This window comes from Cornus florida, unplaced genomic scaffold (genome assembly GCF_030987335.1).
Source record: "Cornus florida cultivar Cherokee Brave unplaced genomic scaffold, ASM3098733v1 CherokeeBrave_3.0.0_Hap2_Chr05, whole genome shotgun sequence".
In the NCBI taxonomy this organism is placed as follows: Eukaryota; Viridiplantae; Streptophyta; class Magnoliopsida; order Cornales; family Cornaceae; genus Cornus; species Cornus florida.
The window spans coordinates 21,601,311-21,627,599 of NW_026775575.1; positions in this window are offsets into that span (position 1 = coordinate 21,601,311).

Here is a 26,289-nt window from a genome sequence, read left to right on the forward strand (position 1 = left end):
CCTTTAAGAAATTCTGCTTTTGAGGATCAAGTACTCAATGCTCTTGTTGATCTTAAATCCAATACCCAACTTCTTAATTCTCATTCACAAGCCATAGCAAAGCGAGAGGCACAAGTTGGGCAAATAGCAAGTACTCTATCTCGAATAGAGGATGGAAAGCAGCCTAGTCAGCCAGTAGCCAACCCGAGAGGGCAGACTTACATAATTGATCAAACCAATTCCTCAGGTATTCATCATGAGAAAGTTCAGGCTATTACTACATTGAGGAATGGTAGAGTGGTTGACAATCAAGTTGAAAAAGGACAGGAAAAAAAGAGAGGCTTAGGGTTCCCATTGTTCCTATCATCCATAATCCACATCTTAAGGATGTTTCCTCAATATCTATTCCACAATCCACCACAAGAGTTGAAGGTAGAGTCACTTCTTCATCTACTTCTAATCCTGAGATAGCTTATGAGCTAAGAGTGCCTTATCCTGAACATCTCAAGAAACCCTCCCACTTTAGTAAACAAGGGGAGAAAATTCAAGATATAATGGAGGTCTTTAAACAGGTCAAAATCAGTCTTCCTCTACTTGATGCTATAAAGCAAATTCTAGCCTACTTTAAATTTTTAAAGGACTTGTGTACTCTCAAGAGGAAATCCAAAAGTTAAGTTCCAAAGAAAATTTGTCTCACCGAGCAAGTCAGTGCTATTTTAAAGTACAACACTCCTCTAAAGGTTAAAGATCCTGGATCTTCTACAATTTCTTGCATCATTGGAAACAATGTGATAGAATGAACACTTCTTGATCTTGAAGCAAGTGTTAATCTTATTCTTTACTTAGTGTATGAGAAGTTAGGTCTGGGAGAGTAAAAACCTATATCGGTTGTTCTACAGCTTGCTGACCGTTCTGTCAAACAACCACGAGGTGTTGTTAAAGATGTACTCATAAAAGCGGACAAGTTCTTCTTTCTGGACGATTTCTTAGTTCTTGATATAGAACCGATCCACGATTCCAAAAAGTATATTCCAGTTATTCTTGGGCATCCTTTTCTAGCTACAGCAAATGCTTGTATTAACTATAGGACTGGAGCTTTGGATTTATCTTTTGGAAATATGAAAGTCAAGCTAAACATTGTCAATACTATTCATCATCCCCAGATGATAGTGAATGCTTCTTCCTTGATGTTATTGATGAGTTGGTTGAGGAATCACTCCCAACTATTTTATCCAAGGAACCTTTAGAAGCCTGTCTGAGTCACTTCAACTATGAAGATTTTGATATCGAATCTTCAATAGCTGAAGTAAATTCCTTGCTCAATTTCACTCCTATCGTAGATTTTTCTCCATGGAAATCTAGACTTGAGCCTCTTCCTCCACTCTCTAGTACTCCGCCTATTTCTTCTTTAGAGTTTCCACCTAAGCTTAAGTTTAAGCCACTACTGGACAAGCTCAAGTATACTTTCTTGGGTTTAAATGACACCCTCCCAATGATTATTGCTTTCGATCTTACAAGTTCCCAAGAAAATGGTCTCTTAAAAGTTCTTGAGCAAAATAAAGAAGCAATTGGGTGGAGTGTGGCTGATTTAAAATGAACTAGCCCTATAATTTGCATGCATCAAATTCATTTGGAGGAGGATTCCCAAACATCTGGGGAACTCCAAAGAAGAAAGAAGATTAATATGAAGGAGGTGGTGTTGAAAGAAGTTTTGAAGTTGCTAGATGCGGAAATAATCTACCCCATCTCAAATAACATGTGGGTGAGTCCTACTTAGGTAGCACCTAAAAAGATAGGTATTACAGTAGTTGAGAATTTCGAAGGACAATTAGTTCCACAACGCACCACCACTGGATGGAGAGTGTGTATTGATTACCAGAAACTCAACTCCGCTACTAAAAAAGATCGTTTTCCATTACCATTAATTGATCAGATTCTAGAGCGATTGGCTAGCCATCCATGATGATGGAGACTACTCCAACACAGATGATATCCGACATCGTCATAAGTAGCTAATTCCTCTCTTAGGGCACTGATGTAACCCAATCTAGTATTATGGTTTAATTTTTCTTAACTTTGGGATTATTTAATGTATATTATGATTTTTATTATATGACTATGAGCAATTGAGACAACTCAATTGGATTTAATGCTTTAAATAGATTACAAATTGTTATTACCTTGTCTTAGATATAACTATTTGTTCTCGGTTCTCAACCTATTCTTACTGGACGGCATCTGGCGGAGCCCTGCCGGATATAAGAATAGAGGTCATATAATGGTGTTCCAACATTTTTATAAATAAAAAAAAATCATAGTCTATGCTTAGGAAAGATTGATTATTTACAAAGTAGTTAAAGTAGTTAAAGTAGTTAAAATAGGTAGGTGGATAGTCCATGCTAACCGCAGATAGGTTATAGTTAATTGAATTTTATAAAACATCTTTCTTTAAAACCCGAATTGAATAAATGTTATTGAGTTCAATTCATTTAAAATATAATTTGCTAAATCCCTAAAGTTGAAACAATTAACCATAGTATAATGATTGAGGTGAAGTCAAAGCCCTAAGATCTCTCTCTCTCTGACCACTTAGTTTAATTTCAATTCAATTTTAGTTTACTTTTAATTGTGACAACCAATCAAACAATTCCACCAGTTACTTATGAACTAATAAGACTTAATTAAAAGCCGAACATAAATACTCATCTCTTTGTGGGTTCGACACCCTCTCTAAAGTGCTATCCTATAAGGATTCGTTCTATTACGAGTGGTAAAATTATCAACAACAATTTTTAGTTTTTAATTAGTTATTTTTGGTTTACTAGTCTTCGGAATTTTTGATATCTCACCTTAATTCTTTTTCTTTTCAGGTACAGGAAATTAACAGTGAGAACAAAAACGCCTAAGGGATAAAAAGCTTTGGTTTATTAAACCTTCTGTGAGTTTTTGCTGTTTTCTTTTACTTAAAATTTTTATTTTTGTCACTTTTAGGATTAGTGGAATTAATGCATGTTAACTAGTCAAACTTGGTCAAAACCTTTAGTGCATGATCTTGAAATAAAGAGAACTCTTAGTCAATTAAGAAAACTTAAAAAAAACATTTGAATACAATAGGAAGTTCCTCTTATAACATAGCTGATAATCATGATGCATCGGGTAATAGCAATGGTAATGGAGGACGGGTTTCCCCTATTCCTCCACAACCACAATTGAGGGACCATTTCATTCCTACCACATACACTTCTCCTTCGTGCTAGATGCTGATGCAACCCATTTTGAGATCAAGCCTGCTATGATCCAAATACTTCCTACCTTCCATATGTATGCAACAGAGGATCCTTATACGCACTTGGATGTATTTTTGGAATTGTGTTCAACTACCAAGTTGACCACTCTTACAAATGATTCATTCAGGATGCAACATTTCCAATTATCTCTCAAGGACAATATAAGAACTTGGTTGCATTCCCTTCCACCAAATTCCATATCTACATGGGAGATGTTGCAATAAGAGTTCTTGAAAAAGTACTATACAGTGGGTAAAACCTGTCAAATGAAAAGAAAAATCATGGCATTTTTGTAAATCCCGGGAGAATAGTTCCATGATGCATGGGACAGATATAATGATCTTCTAAGAAAGTGTCCACACCATGATATTGCTCAATGGCACTTAATACATATTTTACGTGATAGTTTCTCTAAGTCTTATAAAAACATGGTTGATGCATCTAGTAATAGAGCTTTTCTATGTAAGAGTCCGGTTGATGCTTGGGAACTGTTTGAGGCCCCAAGTGAAAAAATTCAACGCAACATGCATCTTGCTCTAGGTCTAAGTCTTCACCTAAATGCAAAACGTTGAAAAACTCTATGAGGTAGACAAATCTAGTGAGCTAGCCACTCAAATAGAAGCCTTGAACCATAGGTTTGATCAAATTCTATCATCTGGCTTTGCTCCTGTTGCTAATCCATAAACTCCCTTGCTAAAGAAAGTTTGTTACATCTGTGCTAATCCTTCCCATTTTGTTGACACTTGCCCTATGATAGGACAATCATCTGACATCCCACAAGAGCAAGTGAATGTTGCATTCTCTAAACCAGCTTACAATCCATATGCTTCTACATATAACTCTGGCTAGAGAGATCATCCAAATCTATCATGACGTAATTAAAGCCAAGGAACCACTGTTCCACAATCACAGGAATAGTATCAAAATTCATCCAATCCTATGCCACAGAATAACTCTTTTAATCAATCTGGTATATACCGTTCACCTCAGTTTAGGAATCAACCCACTCAAACTCCTAATCTTCCATCTCCTCCAAGAAATTTTGCTTTTGAGGATCAAGTACTCAATGCTCTTATTGATCTTAAATCCAATACCCAACTTCTTAATTCTCATTCACAAGCCATAGCAAAGCTAGAGGCACAAGTTGGGCAAATAGCGAGTACTCTATCTCGAAGAGAGGATGGAAAGCTGCCTAGTCAGCCAGTAGCCAACCCGAAAGGGCAGACTTACATAATTGATGAAACCAATTCCTCAGGTATTCATCATGAGCAAGTTCAGTCTATTACTACATTGAGGCCCAAGTATGCTTTCTTGGATTTAAATGACACCCTCCCAGTGATTATTGCTTCCAATCTTACAAGTTCCCAAGAAAGTGGTCTCTTAAAAGTTCTTGAGCAAAATAAAGAGGCAATTGGGTGGAGTGTGGCTGATTTAAAAGGAATTAGCCCCACAATTTGCATGCATCAAATTCATTTGGAGGAGGATTCCCAAAGATCTCAGGAACTCCAAGGAAAATTGAATCCTAATATGAAGGAGGCGGTGTTGAAAGAAGTTGTGAAGTTGCTAGATACGGGACTAATCTACCCCATCTCAAATAACATATCAATGAGTCCTACTCAGGTAGTACCTAAAAAAGACAGGTATTATAGTAGTTGAGAATTTCGAAGGATAATTAGTTCCACAACGCACCACCACTGGATGGCACACTGGGGTTGAAAAATCCAGGGTCGTCACAATCACCGAGAGAATCCCAAAACAATAACAAGTCGAATCGAAACAGATGGCTAAGAATGATATGGCAGTACGAACAATGACCAGAACTTGCCCACACTTACTCGTCAGTAAGGTAGAATGACGGTATACAACACTAGTTCATAACATACCCTTATCAGATCAACCCAGAAGGAAACTTTTCGATACAGATGACATTAATGTCAAAAATGATCATTACCAAAAACACTACGGGAACCAGGCATCAGCGAGAGTTGGGGTAGCTAATCCTAAAACTTTAACAATAATGTCATTGGCACCATTACGCTTAAGGCCTTAAATCACTAACATTGACGTACTAAGGAACCCCACATCAGAAAATGCCACGACAACAACACGAGTCCCAAATCCACAACCTGACAAGTCTGTGCCCTCAAGCCAATGGATTGGACCCACAAAATTGAAAACCTAAGCATAGATCTGAAGTAGACCTACTGTAAGGCTACATACAGAAGACAAAACGCTGGGTCAAAATCCCTATAATGGACAACTAAAATCCTCAAAACACAAGTCTACTATGTAGCTCACACATAACAATCTAGGCAACCAAGGTCACAAAATCCTAACATAAGTGCAAGAAAGATGAAACAGTATAAACCAAATACTTACATAGTACAAGCTCGTAAAATTAAATGACATAAATCAAATAATATCATAGTACTAAGCACAGTACATATAAGGTAAACCAAATAGACCACCTATCACATAGGGGTTAATCAAATAGCGAAACGCTATACACCACCAATGGCATAAACATGATAAGCAGATACAGTATATGAAAACGTATCATCTACATCCTCATACAACTACCACAGAGTCACATCCTAAACATGAATCTAATGCATACCCGAAAACAATAGGGTTCATAAACATGTAAAAGTGATCATACAAATGGCAAGTTCGTAAAATCAACAGAAATGAATGGAATGTCTCTCAAAAGACACCACTATGACTACATTACGAAGAGACGAAAGAAAATGAGACGAAACGGTGCCTCTGTGGTCAATGTTTCATCTCGCCAGACATAGACTACAACCCTATGCTCACCTGAGCCCTAACGAGAAGACTCTCTGTGAGTCAAGACTGTGACACTATATGCGTAAAAAGGAAACAAGATCAATAATAACATGAGTTATTATGATCAAATGCAACTCACACTATGAATGCATCAAATAAATAACACGTCAATGTATGCAACATACAGTCATGCTAAAGCAATCAACGAAAGTTGTTTAAACAGTTAAGCACTTAAATAAATAAGCATATATGACATACAGGGATGTTTTTAAACACATAAGCATATAAGCATAGAGACATGTTATAATACCAAAAGTGTTATCAAGGAACACATAAACATGTTATAGCACCAAAACATGTAACCAAAGGTATGTGAATGCATCAAAGTACAACAACAAAAGCATGATATGCACCCAAAGCCCGTCGTCCAAGGTTTTCAAACCTAGGAGCTCTGATACCACCTGTGACGACCCTGAATTTTTCAACCTAGTGTGTCCTGTGATGACCCGATACGGATCCAGAATGCAGAAGCAAAAGATGAAACAATGGTCTCTAGAGATACAACATATCTCTAAGACACTAATGTGACCCTCAATGAGGTCATAAAACCCAAAGGAAACAAATAGGGAAGCGGCGTTTCAAAAAAGGACAAGAATGGACCTAGGGGCAAAACGGTCATTTCTATCATGACAGTGGGTGCTACCGAGCACACCATTGGAAAGACAACGAAAAATAATGAACTTAGACTCAATAATTACTTGATTCGGAGTCCAGACGAAGAAGATATGGCTAACGAAAAAAAAAAAAGCAAAACGGTCAAAAAGAGCCAACCCAATAACATCTTACCGGTTAGGAGACCTTCCTAACCGGTTAGGAGGCAAAAACAGAAGGTTCGAATTCTGCACCCACTCATCTAACCGGTTACGAGTAGCTCTTGGCAGCAGGGGTTTTTCGGTAAAAAATGGGTTTTTAAGGGCTAAGATGACATTTTTTGGAAAAACACAAAGAAAAAAACCCCTCATCAAAATCGAGTTTTCTATGTGAGAATGTGGAAGAAACTGAAAAAAACTTGCTGTGAAATGCCCAAAATGCCCCTCCATGAAATCAGGTCATGAAGGTCAAAAAGCTGCTAAAATGCAAAATTGAAAGCTGAACTTTGCGATGGATTTCCAGTACTAAGATGACATTTTCTGGAAAAACACGAAGAAGAAACCCCCCCTAAAATCATGTTTTCTAGGTGACCATGTTGAAACTGGAATTTAATTCTGGAAGAAAAACCCCAAAATGTCCCCAGAATAAATTATGCAATGAAAATACAAAATGAGTCCATAGGAGGCTCATTTCACCAAAAAAGAAGTTGTGCATGAAAACGATTAGGCACGCAAACGTAACTTACCAAATAGGACATGCTACAATGGTCCACGGCTTTAAAATATCGTCGATGCAAAATACGACTCCTCGACGGCCAAAATGACAAAAATAAAGTTTGGAATGGAAACTTAGAACTCAAAATTATGAAATGGTTTCAAAACACCGTTTGGCCCTTGGCGACACCTCATACATGGTTAATGAATGCTAATGGATAAATTTCATACACAATGCACGCTCCGGTGCAAAATAGCATACTAAAACGTATGATTTTTCATATATTCTCATTAAAGACAAGATTTAACATCCATGACATATGTGCAATTCCAAAAGAAGTTTGGCCCTTGGCCTCATGTCATATACATAAAATGAGAATCAAAAAGTGCACTTAGGCACACACTACAAGTTTAGAATCAACTATACACATTTGACAAATAAGGTTACAAGCGGCATTTCAAGCCAACCTACACAAGAATTGAACCCTTCAAGTCCCCAAATCATCCAAGCATGATGAAAATCGCTAACCTAAATTCCTGTACCTGAAAAATGTTCCCACTACGTGGGTGAGTAACATAAAGCTACTTGTAGGAAATGAGCATGCATCGACCTAGCATTTTATAATTTTATCACCTTAAAGTGAAACATGTTAAAGGGGCTTATGCCACCTAACGTCTATGTCGATATGAGACTCAGGGAGCATCCTAAGCTACCCTAGATCATTTCTAGCATAAATCACATCATCCATACAATTCAGACAACACAGAAGCATGCTATACAAAGCAACAAGACATAGGTTCTCAAAGTCATCAACTTGAAATCTAATATACAAAAAAGACAAAAGTGGGTCAGGCCACCTAACGTCTATGCTCTAAATGAATCTATAAGATCATTCCTAAGCTACATTTAAACAACAAAACACGAATCACAATATCTATGCAATTTAACCAATATAGAAGCATGCTATACAAAGCAACAAGATATAGATTCTCAAAGTTATCAACTTGAAATCTAAAGTATGAAAACAACTAAATATAGCAATTTAGCATAATTAGAATTTCTAAATACATCGCATCAAGACATAGATTCTCACAGTTATCAACTTGAAATCTAAAAGTGCGAAAACAACTAAATATTGCAATTTAGTATAATTAGAATTTCTAATACATCGCATCAAGACATAGATTCTCACAGTTATCAACTTGAAATCTAAAAGTGCGTAAAAACCTAAATATTGCAATTTAGTATAATTAGAATTTCTAACACGACACATCAAGACATAGATTCTCTAAGTTATCAACTTGAAATCTAAAAGTGTGAAATCAAAAAGTGGGAGACTTAGACATTACGCTCGGAATTCTGCTAAGACCTCAACGGTTATTCCGGGCATTAACCCGCTGGGAAGACCACCCTAGTGCGCACTATCTCAACGAGGAGAACTCATACCTCCCGCACTAGAGTCAAACTCTAGCCATATCACAGTAACAATGTCCCAAGTGACTCCAAAATAAATAAGTTAACAACTTATATACGTATTAAATAGTATACGAAACTACCTTCATGCACAAGTAGGTTGAAACCACACAATACATGCTCTAAATCCACAACTACTATAGGATGACAATGTCGAATCTTTAGAGTGTAATTCGTTACACGCTATAATAACATCACATGTAGAATCTTCAGTGTGTGATTCGTTACACGCTATAACAATATAATCCAATATTGAAAACATAAACTCATAAATCCATTACAAGTCTAAAATCATGCTTCAAACCTAATACCAATGTCAACCACATGATTAAATTAATAATGCAATAGAAACGGAATTTAATCATGTAAACTAATTAATTTTTCTAAGTTTCAAATCTCAATCAAATGATCTCTAATTAACACATGTTAAACAACATAGCATGATCGTTGCATATACCAATTCAAAAACTTAATTAAGCCATTTGAACAATACAATGGAATTTAACTAAATCATGATAATCAAATTCCTAATTTCTAAAACAACATCAAATGGTCCCAAATTAATATATGCTTGTATACAAGTCCTAGTCATCACAAATATCAAGTTAAAAACTTAATTAGGCCAAATGAACCTTTAAAAAGATTTTAATTAATCATTTTAATTAAAATCTCTAAATTTTCATACTTATCCAAATGCTCTCAAATTAAAGTATGTTAAAGAACATACCAAGACTTAATTTAAAGGCATATCACAAGTTAATTTCATGCAAGGTATATCCATGAGAATTAAATTTTCACAAAAGATAATTATTAAATAAAAAGTACAATTCTTATTCAAATAATTCCAATTTAATATATGTTAACTAACATATCAAAGCATAATTTATCATCATGCCACAATTCAATTCTAAGATATATACATCCTTGTAAATTAAATCTCATGCAAAGAAATAAATATTACTAATATTCTAGATTTGATACAAGGCATGCAAACAAGTTGTATAATCATGAAAAACACACAATACAACACATACAAAATCCTAAAACATCCCCTACCTCGATTTGAAATGAAAATCTCAAAAGCCACCAAAATGAAACCGCTCTGAATCCAATGAAACTCTTAGGTTTTGTCGGGGACAACACGGTGAACAATAATTCCAAAGAAGCCCCATCAAAATCACAACTTTACTTCCAACCCGAACTCAAGAAATGGTCAAAACGAGATTCCAATCGGCGGAATTGAAGGCCTCGCCAAGACGAACATAAAACACTAAGGCATTACAGTGTTTCACTAAGGAGAAGAAGCTCAAAAGAGGAGAGAGAATGTGGCAGCCATGGCTGCCATGGAATCCGGCCAAGAGAGGGGAGAGAGAGAGATAAATATGATTTTTCACTTAAAAACCCCCTATTTATAGAAAAACTCAAAAAGTGCCCCGAACGGGCCCTACCGGGTCTAGAAAAGTGGAATTCAAGTAGACGCACTCCAACAGCAAAACTCCATGAATGAAAAAGAACCGTAATGAGAAAATATGAACACTAGAAGAAACGACATCAAAAACTGAGTCCCGAGCAGAGAGATATGGCCTGAACAAGTTCGGCGGCAACCGGGGCCAAAAACCTTGAAGCTGGAGAAAAACAACCAGAAGGAAATTCTAAGAGTACGCGACCTGACGAAAAGTGAAAATGAATCCCGTACGAAGATCCAGGCTCAAAACAAGGCATTTAGCAGTAACTTTCATTAATTGCATTAATGACCCGAATGAAAATATCTTCCAAAAATATTTTCTTAGAAACCCCTGAAATAAAATATATTTATGAAAAACACCCCAAGAAAAGAAAAAGTTTCTGAAGAACTGTGCATCTATGCCCCTATGGACACCGGGAGCAACTAGAGTACTTTTCTGCCAAAGTAATGATACGTATTTCGTGGAAACCACTTAGAATGAAGATCCGTGAAGTCAAAAACCAACTCCAAACACAAAAAGTGTGGTTATGCCAACAAAGTGACAAATAGGGAAAAGACAAAATAGGGAAAAGGACAAAAATTGAATAGTGTCCAAAAAATGAAAATGTGGAAATGACGCGGTCCTCAAAGGAAGTTGTCAATTCAAGTAAAAGAGTCTCAGAAATCATTCCAGAGTGATAAGCGCCAAATATTGCATATGCAAGTGCCCTTAGTTACATTAGTTAAGTCCATTATTTGATTATTTTATGTAGATTATCTTCATTTGCATGTTTTTATATATTTTCAGGTTTGTTTCCCAAAAAGGAATAAAAATGATGTTTTGATGAGTTCTTGAATATCAAAGTGTGCAATGCTGAAGTTTACAGCCTGGCAGCAGTGGAGTTCAGTTTGCTCGTCAGTTTCGACCCACCAAACTTGAGAACTAAACTTCTATCAAAAAATGATGTACTTAGAGATTTGAGTTAGCTTTCCAAATCATCAAATGGTTCGTCATTTGGAGTTCAGAGCGGGGAGTTATGGCCTTTTTACCAAAGTAACTCAGAGTAGAACAAGTAGAAGAATACAATCTGTTGCATCTTCGAGCGCTCGAAGGAACATGTTTGGCCCACTTGTGTCTTGAATCCTCCAACTTCGGATTTGCCTCTTTTATGAGTTGGTTGGAGATGTCTTTTAGAGGGAGTAGAGCCTTGTTTTGAGGCAGTTTGGTAGGCTTCTTGTCTAAAAAAAGAAAGGTGGAGCTTGGATCATCATCATATTTCATTTTGCAAGATTTGTGGAGAGAGAAAGGAGGGAGAAGATAGAGTTTTTATGGCTACAAAGAGGAAGCTCGAAAATGAAGGTTGAAGGAAAGCTTCTTCCTTCCTCTAGGGTATCCATGTGTAACTAATTCTTCCTCTAGGGAGGTGATGAAGCCCATCCCCCTTGTAAGCATGTTCTAGTATAGTTCTATTTTGGGGATTACAATGTATTTTCTATGGTCTTTTCATGACCAAGAGCACTTCATTGGTTGTAATGGATGTTGATATTTATATGAATGATTTTTCTAAGTTGATTATCCTGCTCTAGGTAATGTCTTACATTAATCATATTGCTTATGTTTTCATGGTGACAATGGAAATAAGGTTATGAAATGGTTTAATGGCATGTTGATAGGTGACTTTGATAGATCATTGCTTAGGAAAATCCTTTAATGGTGTATGCTTAATCTCTACCTTCACGTGCTTCATCATTTTTGTCAAGAACTTGATAATCTTTCATCCAAGTAAGTGTGTTTAAGTTGCATCCTAGTTTAAGTAGTTTAAATACATTCACCTTTGATGGATTATGCTTGTTTAAGGCTTAATGTACTTCTTGTTAATTATAAGGCAACAATGTGTCGCTATATAATTCTTGACCATTATATATTGTTTATCCCCTAAATTAGTTCTATATCTAGCGTGTGTAGAGGGATGGAGGCAGATTCACTTCCTTAGTTATCTTTACTCGTATTTTATCTCGCTTTAATTCTTGCAAGCTTTATTTTATGAACCTCACATTTTAGTTTTAGTGACAATCCAACAAATCCTTTATAAACTCCCTTATCATTCTAAAAGATGATCCTAGATACCTAAGTTGTCATAAACTAGCAGTCCCAGTGGTTCGACTTACCCGACCAATAGCCCTATTTTACAGTGATTTATGCTATTGCAAAACGGGTTGATTTATAATTGATAATCGATCCGTCGATCAATTTTTGGTGCCGTTGCCGGGGACTGCAAACGGTTTAGCAACCGAAGTTCTAGGGTTAACTTTGGGTTGATTGTTAATATTGTGATTTGTGAATATTTCTTGTGTGGTTTTGACCATCTTTGTGTATATGTTGTTTGTAAGATACTAGGGACTTGATGCTCGCTGGTAAGTCTCTCGACCTTCTAGTTTCGAAATTGTTAATATCGTGCATGTGTTAAATTTAGCAATAGTTAAGTTGTGTAGCCCTTATCGAGGCTATTCCTGTTTTACTATTTTGCAAAGCATCAGTCCTTGTCGTTGCCATTTATTTTCTATCTTGTTGATAATTGAGGAGAAAGGGATCATTGTATGTGGATGTTTTGGTGAAGGGTTGTTGTGTATCTTGTTTGTGTTGTATATATGTTGTGTGAATTTTTTTTTTTTATGTATCTCAACAAGAGGTTGAATTAGTCCTAAATGGAGGGTAATTTTCCTTCAACTCAATTTTACACACCACATGAGTTTTGTGCAGTTTGTTCTAGTCATACCCATCATACAAGAGATTGTCCTCCACCGGGATAATTTTTAGATTTTAATCTAGAGTAACCAAATGTAAATTTCTTTGAACCGGATAATGATCCATATTTCAATGGTTATGACTCGGGTTGGGGAGATCATCAAAATTTCTTGTGGCATGACATGGGAAATTCAACCCCACAATCTCATGGGCAACATTTTCACACCAATTTTCAACCCAATGATCATTATTTGCAGCCCTCTTCTCTTTTTCCACCATCTTAATTAGATGAGTTCATTGCTGCCAACAAACAAATGATAGAGTCTATCGATAAGCAAATGATGGATTCCAACAAGCAAATGTTGGATGACACTGTTAGCATGCAATCCACCATCTATTCTCATTCCCAATCTAGAGTTGAGTTAGATGACCAAATTGCTCAAATTCAACAAATGGTTAATGCTCTAAATCATGAAAAGGAAGAAGAATTTCCCATTGAACTTGTGACCAATCCAAAAGAAAATTCTATGAATGATGAGATTACTCCTAGTAACTTTCATCATGAGAATGATCAAATGGTTACCACATGTGAAAATGAAGAAATTGTGGTTGAAAATCAAATTGTTGCCGCACAAAAAATTGAAGAATTTGTGGTTCAAAATGAGGAAAATAATGATGAAGATATTGTCTCCTTTAAAAATCCAAAACAGCCCCTAAAGAATCCTTCGCGTGATACACCTCCTTTAACGGAAGATCCTCTAAAAACTTGCTTGGCTCATTTCAATTGTGAGGATTTTGATGTTGACAATTCTATTTGGGAGGTAAATTCTTTGCTTGATATTCCTTCCCCCATTCACTTTCTTCCTTGGGCAATATCAAATGTATCTCTTTCTTAGGAGCTTACATCTCCTCCCATTCCCTCTCTTGAGTTATCACAAACTGTTGAGCCCGAACCACCGGATAAGTGTAAGGAGGATGTTGAAAGTGTGAAGGATATTTTTTCGGAAATTCCCGCGCTAAATATGACCCTTCACAACTTTTTACTTAATGTGCCCTCACTTGATCTACCTTCTTATAATCCAAAGTAGCCCCATAGTCCAAAGTTCTTCATTGAGGATGAAGAGTGGGTTAAGGTCTTTCCGTTACCTCTTTTCAAATCTTATCTTCAAGCTCTTTTTCCTCCACTTTTAAAAGAACTTTCTTATTTGGGGAAGGATAACTCTCTAGAGAGACTTGGTGTAGGGTAAAACCTACTTTGAGATTCGTAGTTAGATTTTATTTTATTTTATTTTAGATTTTATCTTATTTCATTTTAATTTTTAGATGTTTTGATTTTACTAGATAATTTTTTATTTGATTTCATGAACTTGTGGATATGCATAGTTTAGTTTCCTTTGCCCAATTTCAGTTTGTTTTTGTGTGCCTATGCTTTTATACTTGTGTGCTTTAGTGTTGTTTTGATAGGTTCTTATGTCCAAGTTTGGGGGAAGAACATCTTGGCATCTCTTCACGGGATTGCATGCGGTCACAATGCCGGGGTTGCCTCAATCACTTGGTATTATTGTTCCTTTTATCCCCTTTGCTCTTTATTTATACATCTTTGTCTCACATATTGAGGACAATGTGCCATTCAAGTTTGGGGGTATAGTGTATGGTATTTTGTATTGTAGAGTGTTTGCATTTGCTATTTTGTTCAAATAGATTTGTATAAAACTGAAAATTTTAAAAAAATGGAAACAACGATTTTGGAATTTTGGAATTTGTTGGAGATTGAAGTATGTGTTGAATACTTTGTGTATAGATGTAAATGATAGTTTTGAATTGAGAAAAATCTATTGAACATATGGATTCAAAAAGGTTTGTATAAATGCTTCAATTAGATTATCTTCGAGTATCATACTCTTCTATACTTCACACTACACAAATGCATACCAAAAACTCAATTGTGAGGCATGCAACCTGAATGACCTTGACCATGACCTAGTTGATTTGAATTGATGACCCTAATGAATGGATATCTTTGGCATGAACTTTAAAAAAAAAAAAAAAAAAGTTGAAATAAATAATGATAATGACCAGTTTAAGTTTGTAGCCTTGCTGACTTGAGTTATTAAGCCCTTTGAGTGTTTTTACACTTAGCACCCTAAAGCCATCTGGTTTAGGAGTTGCTAGCCTAACACTTGCTACATAGGTTAGTTAGAAAACTTAATGGACTTAGGCATTGCACGGTCATTCACGAAATAAAAAATATATATAAATATGGTTCGTTAGAGTTCGTAGCCTTGCCAACTCGAGTTATTAAGCCCATGGAGTGTCCTTACACTTAGCACCCTAAAACCATCTGGTTTGGGAGTTGTTGGCCTAACACTTGTTACATGGGTCGGTTAAAAAGCTTAAGGGACTTCGGCATTGCACAACCATAATATGTATGTAAAAAAAAAATGTGTATTTTGAATAAATCATGCCTTAGAGACCTTATTTAAAAGGGAAAGTCAATGATTTGAAGACTTATTTTTTGAAATTGAAAAAATAAGATAAAAGCCACATATTGGGAATCCGATTCACTTTCAATGAAGCTTGAGATGATTTCTATTATAGATATGACAACTGAAGTATTTATATAGACTATGATGTTGATACTTGAGAATTGAAAGATGATTAGCCATTTTGTTCTATCAATGCTTCATATACACAAGGTAGTCTTCATAATGATTCCATCTCCAATGTTCTCTATGTTCCAAGTTTGAAAATGAGCTTTGTGCATCTTCATGCACCATGTTTGATGTTTATGGGTGACATTCCTATTAAACCCTCACGAGACTTCACTCGTCCTCTACGAACGTCTAGGGGTTTAAAAGGCTTGTTGCATATGCTAAATGCAACCGTCGCTCTTATGAAAGAAGAGATTTGTTGTCATTTCATTAAGTGTTTTCATTCTAGTTTTGCTAAGGGACTAGCAAAATGTAAGTTTGGGGGTGTGATAAGTGCCGAATATTGCATATTCAAGCACCCTTAGTTACATTAGTTAAGTCCATTATTTGATTATTTTATGAAGATTATTTTCATTTGCATATTTTTATATATTTTCAGGTTTGTTTCCCAAAAAGGAATAAAAATGATGTTTTGATGAGTTCTTGAATATCAAAGTGTGCAATGCTGAAGTTTACAGCCTGGCAGCAGTGGAGTTCGGTTTGCTCGTCAGTTTTGACCCACCAAACTTAAGAACTGGACTTCCATCAAAACATGACATACTTAGAGCTTTGAGTTAGCTTTCCAAATCATCAAATGGTTTGTCATTTGGAGTTCGGAATGGGGAGTTATGGCCTTTTTACCAAAGTAGCTCAGAGTAGAACAAGTAGAAGAATACAATCTGTTACATCTTCGAGCGCTCGAAGAAGGACCTTCGAGGCTCGAAGACTCTTCTTCGAGCGCTCAAAGAAACATTTTTGGCCCACTTGTGTCTTGAATCCTCCAACTTCGGATTTGCCTCTTTTATGAGTTGGTTGGAGATGTCTTTTGGAGGGAGTAGAGCCTTGTTTTGAGGTGGTTTGGTAGGCTTCGTGTCTACAAAAAGAAAGGTGGAGCTTGGATCATCATCATATTTCATTTTGCAAGATTTGTGGAGAGAGAAAGGAGGGAGAAGATAGAGTTTTTGTGGCTACAAAGAGGAAGCTCGAAAATGGAGGTTGAAGGAAAGCTTCTTCCTTCCTCTAGGGTATCCATGTGTAACTAATTCTTCCTCTAGGGAGGTGATGAAGCCCCTCCCTCTTGTAAGCATGTTCTAGTATAATTCTATTTTGGGGATTACAATGTATTTTCTATGGTCTTTTCATGACCAAGAGCACTTCATTGGTTGTAATGGATGTTGATATTTATATGAATGATTTTTCTAAGTTGATTATCTTGCTCTAGGTAATGTCTTACATTAATCATATTGCTTATGTTTTCATGGTGACAATGGAAATAAGGTTATGAAATGTTTTAATGGCATGTTGATGGGTGACTTTGATAGATCATTGCTTAGGAAATTCCTTTGATGGTGTATGCTTAATCTCTACCTTCACGTGCTTCATCATTTTTGTCAAGAACTTGATAATCTTTCATCCAAGTAAGTGTGTTTAAGTTGCATCCTAGTTTAAGTAGTTTAAATACATTCACCTTTGATGGATTATGCTTGTTTAAGGCTTAATGTACTTCTTGTTAATTATATGGCAACTATGTGTCGCTATATAATTCTTGACCATTATATATTGTTTATCCCCTAAATTAGTTCTATATCTAGCATGTGTAAAGGGATGGAGGCAGATTCACTTCCCTAGTTGTCTTTACTCGTATTTTATCTCGCTTTAATTCTCGCAAGCTTTATTTTATGAACCTCACATTTTAGTTTTAGTGACAATCCAACAAATCCTTTATAAACTCCCTTATCATTCTAAAAGATGATCCTAAATACCTAAGTTGTCATAAACTAGTAGTCCCAGTGGTTCGACTTACCCGACCAATAGCCCTATTTTACAGTGATTTGTGCTATTATAAAACGGGTTGATTTATAATTGGTAATCGATCCGTCGATCACAGAGCACTCGATACGACACTAAGTGACAAGAAACTGAACTCAGAAAGGAAAAGAACAACAGAAAAAAATATCCGTAAAAATCTGAGACAAAGGAAAGGAAGGAAAATGACCGAGTCATTACATATGCATTTATTTCATTCATAACTCATTTTTGAACTTTTTTTTTCTTCAAAAGGGTACTATGCAATGCTTAGGTCTATTTAGCTTTATAAATCACTCATATAACGAGTTTTCAGTCAATGACTCCCAAACTAGACGGTTTTAGGGCATTAGGTATCAAAAAACCCTTACGGACTTAATTGCTCAAGTAATCTAGGCAACTTAAACCACTTATGTAACCAACTTTCAGTCAATGACTCACAAACCAGATGGTTTTAGGGCATTAGGTGTTGAAACATCCCTAAGGACTTAATTACTCAAGCAATCTAGGTACAGACCCTTTGTTTCTCTCTTCTTCTTTTTTTTTCCTTTTTTTTTCATGGTGAGAAACTCTTTTCAAATATTTGTTCCTTTCACATTGGTGACACAGCTTTTTTTATCTTTATTACAACATACCATTTTTCTCTTTTTTTATACCTTAGTTTTCAAAATCATCAAATTCATCTGCTTTTCTCAGTTTATTACAAATCAGAATAAGATTTCAAGTTTCTACACAATAGAATGCATGTAAGTGTGAACATGTGCAAAGTGAAGTATTCTAGAAATCAGAATCATCAAATTGTAACTATTCTGACAAAGTGGACCACAGCCACCAACTGATATCAAAAAATTACAAAAATCCCTATCTAGCATGAATTCGGCATATAAGCCATTTTTAACCAATATCAAACTACATATGAACATCATAACAATCAACAGACTTAAACTCATGCTTAAAACAGTTAAAATGCATCCTCTTGTGCATATCATATCAACATCAAAATTTTAAAAGCACTGCCTTACCCCCAAACTTAGTGTGCACATTGTTCTCAATGTGTGAAAACAATTTTAGAGTTAGAAAGATATTACCAAATACATAGAACCAGCAAAGATCAGGAATTATAGCGCAGAAGGGCAAAATAGGCATCTCACCCCTAAACTTAGTCCTTAGTACCTAGCAAAATAATGACACTCCACAGCACACATCAGGTATCAAGTATATGGAGTAAATAGACGTATATCAAGCAAGCACAAACATATATGATAATAACATCAACACAAGGGTAAAATAAGAAAAATCATGTATATAGATGATGAATATCAGTACAATGCTTCAATAAATTACTTTGGGTAGGAGTACAACAGATAAAATAAAATACAACCAAAAATCATCTACCCAAGTCAACAGTAAAATAAAACAGAAAATAGCCCTAGGCAGCTAATCTGTTAAAGATGGTGGAAGGTCGACAGAAGTAGAAACAATAGAAGGAGTGCGGCGAAGAAGCTCATCAAGAATGCTCCACTGCTTAGTCAGTATATCTCACAGCTCTATTTACCCAGCCCGAAGCTGTGCTACCTCGGCACATAACTTAAGAATCTCATCCTGAGAAGAACTCTCAGATTATGCTATAGTGGCCAAGGTCAAGTTTGAATTTATAAAAGCCAGTACCACTACTAACTACTAGTGTAGCAATAGTGAGTAGGGATCGTCCCAAGGGATTTGCAAGGTATTCTAGAATCAATGTTGGATTAGTAGGTCGAATGATCAAATAGGGTTTGGTTGGTTGAATTTACACTAATTCAATTAAAACAATGCAAATTAAATGACAATCTAGAGATTAAGAAAAAGAGTTGAGTTCACCACTAAGCTTCACTTCACCAAACACTAGCAATTGTAAATTAAAGAGGAAATTTATATTGTAAAATGTGTGTGTGTGTGTGTATTAATTGAAAATTAAGTATGGATGGCAAATGAACATAGATTGTCTAATCAATCAAGTGAGAAGCACAACCTATCAAATAAGGCCACTAACCATTCAATGAAACCACAATTAATGCACACACAAAAATCTAGAGAAATGTACTACTTGCACTCATAAGCATGGATCATCAAACAACAAGAATGGATTGTCTACCTATCTAAGAATTTAAAGCAACTACACTTCAATTATACTAATGACAAGGAAATTAAACTAATTAAACTAAGGAAGTAGCACAATGCATCAAGAAATAAGCATGATCCATCAAACAAACCAGAAAAGTAATCAATTAAGCACCATACCTTGACGATCACTAGATTTATAATTCCAACACACATAAACATGCATCAAACTCATAAAATCTAGAGATAAGCACATGAACATTCATTTTAGCATACATAGACATATGGATAGAATTAAATGATCAATTGAAAGCATTAATTCATACAAATCATTTAAAAACACAAGATCTATATTTATTCGTGGTCAAAACATCAATTACAACTAAAATCCCCAAAAATCACAAAATGCTAAGTTTAGGAAGCAAGCTTAGGGGCATCTCTAGCCCCAAAAGAAGGATTTAGCCACTCATTGTAGTGGACATGGAATCCTCAAGGGTTGTCTTCAAGGTTAGCACCATCTTCTTCCTCTTTGCTTTCTTCCAAAACCTAGTTCTAGAGAGAAAAACTATTTCTATAATTGGTCAAATCTAATTGAACAACTAGAGGAAGGAACCTTTTACAAATTGGTTCATTTAATTTAAATACAATGCTCTTTGAGTATGCAACAAGTCAGAAATAAGGCTTTTGATTGGTGGAAACTCGCAGCTACAAAAGTTTGTAGAGCCCTGGCGCGCTCGAGAATTAGACAGCACACTGCCAGTAGTCACTTCGATCGATCGAACAGGTCTTCTATCAATCCAACACTTGCTTCGATTGATCGAAGGTATGTGGCAAGATATTTTTGACACCTGGCAACCTTATCCATTGAGCTGGCACCGCCTTGATCTCGATCGATCGAAATTACTTCAGTATAATTTTTTTTAACTTTTTCCTGGATCTTCTCCTTAGCTCCAACGTTGATCTAAAAGGCTCTTTTTAGCCTATTTGAACCTTATTGTCCTGAAATAGACAAAAACACAAATAAGTACTAAAACATGAAAGTAAGATAGATGATTGGACTAAAATACCCTATCTTAGGTGCTAAAATATATCACATTTGAGCACTTATCACTCTACATAAACTCCATTATTAGCTTGGACAATGGGTGGTGGAGGTGGTGGGGCAAAGTATGGCCTTGGCATTCCAAGTGGAACTTGGCCTTGTGGTTGAGGAGCAAGAAATCTAGGCATACCTAAAGGAACATGCACATTATCATGTTGTTGCACATTGGGATAAAGTATGATTTGTTGGTCTACATGACCAAGGTCTTCAATATGATCATCCATTAATGCAATGGATTCACTTGAATTACCCATACCCCATAGATTGCGCACAATTGACTCAAGATTAAGATTCAAAGGACCAAGAGGGTGGTTTAAAAACCTACGACCATGCACGCACAATACAAATCAACACAAACAACAAATACAACAAATAGCAAATAAACTTCTCCTTCACAACACAAATCAATCAACAATACTCCTCCACATACATTGATCCCATACTCCCATGCTTTTCAGCAATGGAAGAAATTAAGTTGCCTCCACACGGGCCGATGACCAACAAGGAAATAAAATTGCCTCCACACGGGCCGATTATTTAACAAAGTAAGAGGAATTTAGAAATGCTCACAAAGGTCCTTAAGCAACTTCAAGAATTTTTTAAACTTTTTGCTTTGCTTTTGCAATTTTATTTAATTTTTATTTATTTATGCCTTTTATGCTTTGCTTTGAGGTTCATTTGCTTTGCTTCTCTTTGCTCCAAGTACCTTATCAATTAAAAGTAACAAAGTAAGAACAAAATAAAATAAAACAAAACAAAGATCAAAAGAGTATTAATTCCTATTCAATTCCTAGTAATGCATTGCTAATCCCCGGCAACGGCGCCAAAAACGTGGTGTGTCTATGGGCTTGTGTTCAAAATGATGTAAAAAGTGTGAGTGTGTGAAGTGGCCACCACATTTAAAATTTATAAAAACCATTTAACACTATACTATGTAGTATGAGTGAAAAGGGATCGTCCCAAGGGATTTGCAAGATAATACGGAATCAAAATTGGATTAGTAGGTCGTATGATCAAAGAGAGGGGTTTGTTGGTTGAATTAAGCTATGATTCAATTTAAAACAATGCAATATAAAACAAGCTAAAGTAAATGAGGTGTAGAGAATGAGTGAGGGGTCTTGGGACATAGAGTTCACCACTAGGCTTTACCTCACTAAACATCTAATACTTGTCAATTTAGGGGGATTCCATGTTGTAAATCAAGTGTGAGTGCCATTAATTGAAATACTAAGCATGGATGGCAAAATAAGCATACATGGTCTAATCAATCTAGTGAGTAGCACAACCTATCAAATTTAGCCATTAACCATTCAATAAACCCACAATTAATTCACAAACAAAAATTTAGATAAATATACTAGTTGCAATCATAAGCATGGATCATCAAACAACAAGAATGGATTGTCTACTTATCTAGGAAATTAAAGCAACTACACTACAATTACACTAATGACAAGGAAATTAAACTAATTAAACTAATGAGGTAGCACAATCCATTAAGAAATAAGTATAACCCATCAAATAAAATACAAGTGTAATCAATTAAGCACCATGCATTGACCAACACCAGATTTATTATTTTAATACACATAGACATGCATTAAATGTAAAGAATCAAGTGTAAACTCATAATCATCCATTCCATCACACATAGACATATGAATAGAATTGAAAGATTAAATGGAAGCCTTAAACCATACCAATCATGTAGAAACAAGATTTATATAAACATGAGGTCAATACAATATTTATAATACAAATCCCCACTAATTACAAAATATTAAAGGTTAGGAAGCAAGCCTAGGGCCATCTCTAGCCCCAAGAGAATAATCTAGCCACTCATGGTTGTCGTCATCCAACTCTCAAGGATACTCTTCATGGTTGAATTCATCTTCCTCCCCTTGGTGTTCTTGGTAGAACCCTAGAAGTTGGAAGAATCATCCCCAAAATGTGTATTCTCTCTCCAATCTCTAGCCAAGAATTTCTAGCTAACCAACCTCCTTACTAAAATTACCCAATTTCCTTATATAGGTAGCTCAAAAATCACACCCAATGGTTAAACCTCGTGCACTAGGACCTCCTAATGATTGCACCACGAGCACACCTTCAATTGGGTTTGAAATCTGTTTTGCACAATTTTTTAGGCAGTTCGATCGATCATACTGTTGCTTCGATCGTTCGAAGCGTGCCGGCGTAATTATTTGGAAAAGGACAAAGGCTGAGATATTTATAGGGAAAAAGATAAAAGTGGTTATGAGGATAATATCAAAAGGTTCGATCTATCGAAGAAAAGGTTAGATCGATCAAATAGGAAATTTTCCTGAGGATTAACACAAAGGCTCGATCCATCAAGGTAGGGTTGGAACGATAATAGTGTGATTGATCATAGCATGGTTCGATCGATCGAAGAGAAAATTTTCACCACTTTGCTTCTTCTTTCCACTAGACTTTGGATTGCTTCTTCCAATGCTCTAATTCAGCTGATTTGGCTTATTTTAGGGATAAGAACTAAAAAAGAGAAAAATATGAAATTAGACTAAAGCATGGAAATAAGATAGAATAAGGTCCTAGTATACTAAAGATTAAGGATTTAAATGCAATCTTTTCAGCGCTTATCAGGAACTTGTAAGGAAGCAATGATCACCGGGAAGGTGTCATTTTAAACCCAAGAAAGTATACTTAAGCTTGTCCAGAAGTAACTTAAGCTCAAGCTTAGGTGGAGACTCTGAGGAAGGAATAGGCGGAATATTAGAAAGTGGAGGAAGATGCTCAAGTCTAGATTTCCATGGGAGAAAATTTGTGATAGGAGTGGAGTTGAGTAATGAATTCGCTTCAAAATTTGAGGATTCAATATTGAAGTCCTCATAATTGAAGTGGTTTAGACAATCTTCTAAAGGATCCTTGGACAAAATAGTCGGGAGTGATTCCTCAATAAACTCATCGATAACATCAAGGAAGAAGAATTCACTATCATCGTTGGGATGATGAATGGTATTAAAGATGTTTAGTTTGACTTTCATATTCCCAAAACATAAATCCATGGCTCCAGTCCTACAGATAATGCAAGCATTTGCTGTGGCAAGGAAAAGACACCCAAGAATAACTGGAATATACTTTTTGGAATCGTGAACCGGTTCTGTATCAAGAACTAAGAAATCGACCAGAAAATATAACTTATCCACTTTTATGAGTACATCTTCAACAATACCTCGCTATCGCCTGACAGAATAGTCAGCAAACTGTAGAACAACCGACGTAGGTTTTAACTCTCCCAAACCTAGATTATTATACACCAAACAAAGAATAAGATTCATACTCACTTCTAGATCAAGAAGTGCTCGCTCTATCACATTGTTTCCAATGATGCAAGAAATTATAGGAGCACCAAGATCTTTAACCTTAGGGGAGTGTTGTACTGAAGAATAGCACTGACTTACTCAGTGAGACAAATTTTCTTAGGAACTTAGGTTTTTGATTTTCTCTTTTGAGTGCACAAGTCCTTTAGAAATTTGGAGTAGGCAGGGATTCGCTGACTTACTCAGTGAGACAAATTTTCTTAGGAACTTGGGTTTTTGATTTTCTCTTCTGAGTGCACAAATCCTTTAGAAATTTGGAGTAGGCAGGGATTTGCATTATAGCATCAAGAAGAGGTAGATTGATTTTGACCTATTTAAAGACCTCCATCATATCATGAATTTTCTCCCTTTATTTGCCAAAGTAGGAGGTTTCCTTGAGACATTCAGGATAAGGCGCTCTTGACTCATAAAGTGTCTCAAGATTCGGAGCAGATGAAAAAGTGACTTCACCTTCAACTCCATTGATATTTTGTGGAATGGAATTTGAGGGAACATCTTTGGGATGTGAATTACTAATGATAGGATGAATGGGAATCCTAAGCCTTTCTTTTTCTTCCTGACCTTTCTCAACTTGATTATCAACCACTTTACCACTCCTCAATATAATAATAGCCTGTACTTGCTCATGATGAATACCTGAAGAATCGGTTTCATTAATCATATAAGATTACCCTTTCGGGTTGGCTACTGGCTGACTAAGCAGCTTTCCATCCTCTTTTTGAGATAGAGTACTCGTTATTTGCCCAACTTGTGCCTCTCGCATTGTTATGGCTTATAAATGTGAATGAAGAAGTTAGGTATTCACTTTAAGATCAGTGAGAGCATTGAGTTCTTAATCTTTAAAAGCAAAATTTCTAGGAGGAGATGGAAAATTAGGAGCTTGAGTGGTTTGATTCCTAAACTGAGGTGGACGATATATGGAAGATTGATTAAAATAATTATTTTGGGGTGAAGGATTAAATGAATTTTGGTACTGTCCCTGTGATTGTGGAACAGTGGTACCTTGGCTTTCGTTCCGCTGATAAGTGCTTAAATGTTGCACAATTCAGCACCTAAGCTAGGGTATTTCAGTCATTGCATTTATCTTACTTTCATATTTTAGTCTTAATTTATGTTTATGTGTATTTCAGGGCAATAAAGTTAAAATGAGCTAAGAACAATCTATTACGGGCTTTTGGAGTCAAGCTAGAGCATCGGGACAAGATTCAGAAAGAAGCAGAAAAATGCAGTAGAGTGCATTGCGTCTGGATGCCATTCCTTGCGTCCGGACGCAAGCTTCCCATACACTGCATCAGGATGCCAAAAGCTGCGTCTGGATGCCATATTGCTAGCAATAATTTAAGTTACGGGTTTGACCTATTTTGATGGCTGCAGGATTTTGTCTTTTGGGCTTATTTTTGTAACTTATGGGCTTTAATAGGGGTTTATTACTTAAGGGAACAAAGACCCATTAGTTTAGGGTTAGTTTTTATTATTTTACATTAATTTTTTATTTTTTCAGTAATCGATATATATCATTCTCTCTAGAAAAGTGAAAAAGAGAAAAAAAAGCTAAGGTTTTGAGAAAAAGTACAGGAAAGAAGAAAAAGCTCAAAGATGATGAAGCAGATGATGGAAATTTTTCTGTCTTCGAATCTATCGACCATGAATGGCTGATTCTTTAACTTATGGTTGGATTAACCCTAAGCATGTATCATAATCTCTATCTCTTTTCACTTTTTGGGGATGAATTTGTGTAATTAGTGTATAGCCTTGAATGTTTATGAATAAATTCTTCCAATTGATTATCAATATTAATATTATGTTGTCTTATGTGTGTTTGCTTGATAATCAACCTTTACACTTGATTTCTTTGTGAATTGAATCTTGTGATGGCTATGCATGGTGTTTATTAGTTGTATTTGTGTTTCAATTTGATGGAAAATACTTCTCATTGATGGATAGCACTACACGTTTAGGTTAATTCATTGTCTAATTAGTTTTAAGTTCATGTTTAATTAATTTAATTTAAGTTTAATTAGTTTAATTGTAATTTAGTTATTAGGTAAGAAGACCATCCATACTTGTGTTTGGATTCCATACTTTTTGTCACAATTGCATTACCCTCTTGATTGATGTATGTTAAAATTGTAACTTGAATTGATGAGTCATGCT